This window comes from Kryptolebias marmoratus, linkage group LG1 (genome assembly GCF_001649575.2).
Source record: "Kryptolebias marmoratus isolate JLee-2015 linkage group LG1, ASM164957v2, whole genome shotgun sequence".
NCBI lineage: Eukaryota > Metazoa > Chordata > Actinopteri > Cyprinodontiformes > Rivulidae > Kryptolebias > Kryptolebias marmoratus.
The window spans coordinates 17113459-17117703 of record NC_051430.1 but is presented as its reverse complement, the minus strand read 5'-3'; positions in this window follow the sequence as shown (position 1 = coordinate 17117703).

Here is a 4245-nt window from a genome sequence, read left to right as displayed (position 1 = left end):
ATTGCAACGGCTGGAAAAAGTGCGGGGGATATAGGGCATACATAAGGGAAGTGGGGGACATGTCCCACACATACCCCGGTTATGCCTTTGCTTGGGGGTGCTACGGGGGTGCTATGACTTTTCCAGGGGGAGCTACAGCACCCCCTAGCGCCCCCCTGGCGCCGCCAGTGGCTGGAAGTCCCAAAACCTAAAAGCCGCAGCAACCCCCCGGAATGAGTTAAAAGGTTTGATGTGAGAACAGCTCCAATAATACAAAGAAGTTAGACTGCATAAGACAGAAGAATAAAACTAAAAAAAACAGTAAAACAACAGCCTGAACGCTGACTCCGCATTAAGCCAGTCAAGCTGCAGCTGCCTATGTCTCTGTTTGACCACTAGATGGAGACAGAGGACCAAACATGCCGGCGTGCCCGCAGAGCCACATCTTTACATCCTCACTGTCCTCAGATCGGATTTGTTTACGTTGTTCTGGGCCAGAACCGACAGATCTGATCAGTGGGACCTTGGGCCTGTTTCTTTTTTTTTGTTTTAATGGTTTCGTTTTTACAGCTAACAGATGATTCTCGAGCCATCTGTTAGTGGAGGGGTGTGCCTGAATGCATCACAGGGATTTTCTCATGTTCGCTCACATTAAAGTGTCCTGTTTTCGTTGCTCTTCTGCTTGAGAAACCCCAACCGAAGTCCCTTTACGATCACGCCGATTTCTGATCAAGTCGGGAAGGAAAAAGTTCATTAGCTTCAGCTGGGCGCGCCAGTTCTTCTCAGATATGTTTACAAGAGACGTTTAATGTTTCTGTGTCCAATTAGAGCCTGTTTCTCTGTCCCCAAAATGTCCCCATGCCTCCAAACAGCTCCATGGTGGTACGGGTGCAGCAGAAGAATCCAACCAGTCAGACTTTAGAGGGATAAAACCTTTCTGAAGAGGAACGGGCAACATAAAATGTTGTTTTAGTAAAAACAAACCTCACAAATACTACTGACCTGCAGGCAGACAACAGAGAAGCTGTCACTGCCACCTTACATCAGCACATTTCTGAGTCTGAACCCTCAAATATATGTCCAACTAATAAAAACCTATTTGCGAGTTTCATCTGTTTTACTTTAACTTTTTGGGTGAAATGATCCGCCCGATTCATTAGTCTTTGTCCTACATGAGTGTGGGCATTGGTTTGACCATCTGTTAGCAAAATATCTCAGGAACCACTGGACAGGTCTTACCAAAACTCGCTGAAAGTAAACACTGGATGAACACCTACAACTGATTCCCTTTCGGAGCCAACCAAATTCAAGAAGGCAGCCACAGGTGCTCAACCTCAGCAAACCCCAAAATGGCTACAACTTAGTCAACTTTACAGACCCGGAGCTAAAATCTGGTGTGGTAGTAGCTGAAAATCATTCCCCAGCACTGACTCTGAGCACTAACGGATTGCACCAAATCGTTGTTTTTAACTGGGCCATTAATTACAGCAGTCAACCATGTCTGTCTGTTTGCAAAATATCTCATGAACCACTGGACGCGTTTTGACGAAACCCTCAGAAAGCAATCGCTAGATGCACATCTACAACTGATCGACTTTTGGAGTCAATTCAACTGAAGATAGTCGCCACAGCCGGCTGACCTTCGCACACACAAAAATAGCTTCAGCACAGTTAGTTTTACAGATATGGAGCTAAGATTCGGTGTGGTAGTAGATGAGACTCGTCTCCAACACATACTCCGACAGATCACCGAGGCCTTCGAATATACACAGAACCCATTTGTTTCTTTCATTTCTCCACAAGTTTCTGGGGGGGAAATCCCACCCTGCCCTCCCCTCTGTGGAACATCTCTGATATATGGGCGACAAGTGACATAACAAGCAGCGACAGATTCCCACAATGACGGATCAGAGACCACAAAATGTGGCCCGGGGGGTGGTGGTGGTGGTTATTGTGCAAACGTGTTTTGTCTGCTGCGTACTGGCCGTCAAACGTTTCGCACGGTAATAAACAAAATCGCAACAATTGTTTTAAATAATGCGCTTCTAATCCTTTAACACATGTCAGCGATTCACAGGAACCTTTGTTTTGTTTTTGATTTGTTTTTTTTTTGTTCCATGTGAGTCAGAGCTCTGCGAGTGTTTGATTATTAGCCGTAAATCATCTTGCTCACGGCGGAGCCTCCCCGATCTGAACAATTGGTTTAATGTCGCCTCTAATTGGATCCAAACAGGCCGGGTGGGAAAATATCAACAGAACGAACTGCGGGCATCGTGGAGAGTCTGGAAGTACGCAAACAAACATTTGACTGGTCAGACGTCTGAGCTACAGGAAGTTGAAAAAGGTTTAAATCACTCTTCAGCGAGTCGCCATCTTGTTTTGGCCTAAACTTCATGATGTTCTGTTCGTCTTCCGTGGGTTGCATATATATATATATTTATATAAAAAATATATATAAATGTATTTAAAGAACAAGGTTCTAAATTAACATTAATATTTTTGTTTTTACCCGTACCCCACCGCCTCCATTTGTTTTGTGTTTTATTTATAATCTTTTTGCCAAACTGCAAAAACAACTGAACTTGAATGACCTTATCTTTATCTCATGCAAGACATAATAGTACTCAAAGCACATGTTGCGGACGACTCTCAGCTACTACCACGCAACATTTTAGCTCCGTACCCGTATGACTGACTGAGCTGCAGCCGTGTATGTGTTGGCGAAGGTGTGTTGGCTGTGGCAGCCATCTCAGATTGGGTTGACTCCAAAAATAATAATGAGCTGTGGAGGTGCATCCAGTAATTAATTGCTGAAGGTTTCGTCAAAATCCTTCCAGAGGTTCACGAGATATTTTGCTAACAGACAGTCAATGTTGATTCCAAAGATTAATGCTGGAGTTTAAAAAGACAGTGTTTGCACGATCAGTTGGTGCTTGGGCTACATGTTGGGGAAGCACTCTCGGCTACCAGCACACCAAATTTGAGGTCGATAGCCCTAAAACTGGCTTAGTTACAGTCGTTTTCAGATTTTCTAAGTGCACTCGGCTGTGGCGGCCATCTTGAATTGGAGTGGCTTACAAAGTTAATCAGTTCTCGCAGTCCATCCAATGACTACCTGCTGCGAGTTTCATCAAAATTCACATAGCGGTACATGCAATATTTTGCTAACAGACACACACACACAGACATAAGCAAAACATTATCACCCCTGTTGCATTTGTGGAGGGCCATAAAGGTGAAACTTATTTCTAAATGTTCTTACTTTTTATATAAAAAAACTGCTATTTTACACCTGTTACCAATATATATTTTTTATTTTTAATTAAGGATCAGCTTCACAAGATGTAGTGACCAAATCGATAATCTATGACGGGAGGGAAAAAGCTCTTGGGTCTTATAGTTGGTCCATATCCCTGTCAAAGAAAGTTATTGCACAAGGAAGCCTGTAATTCCCTGTTTTCCCCTCTCTCTCCCTCTCTCTGCGTCTTTCTTCGTCCCCTGGAGAGCCGATCAGTGGATTCTGAGGTCTTGTTAAGACAAGCTCTTCGCAGCAGGGTGGTAGTGGGAGGAAGGAGCTGCATATGGACCTGGTTACCGGCCCGCTGATGCACACGTCAGAGAGTCACAGAGGACTGAGCTTCAGGGGAGAGGGGCGTGTGTGTGTGTGAGAGAGCAGGACTCTACAGTTTGTACAGAACTAAAACCCGGTGTCCATCGAAAGTTCCTCTGAAGTTTGGTACGTTTTTCTATTATTGCCCGATCTTAATGAAACTCTCCCAAAGTCGTATCATTGGTTACACCTCTGCAACTCAAGATGGCCGCCACGGCAAACGAATCTTACCGAATGAAGCAATGGCTACGTCTCAGTCCGTTCTACAGATGTAGGGCTCAAATTTGGTGTGCTGAAAGCTGAGGTCGATTCCCAGCGTTATCTACCGGAATCAACTGTGTCTGTTAGCAAAAAATCTCATAGACCATTCGATGAATTTCAACGAAACTTTTAAAAAAGTAATCACTGGATGTACCTCTAGAGCTGATTCATGTTTGGAGACAACCCAATTCAAGATGGCTGCCACAGCCGATCAACATTAGCAAACACAACACTGGCGATAACTCAGACAGTTTTACAAATATTGAGCAAACATTTAGTGTGACTGTAGCTGCGCATTGTCCTCCTCAAAAAAACAAAAACAAACTAGAACTGCAAGCAGTTATCAACGGGTTCCAAGCCCCCACGCTCCGCCCCTGTCCGCGCACTCCGACCCC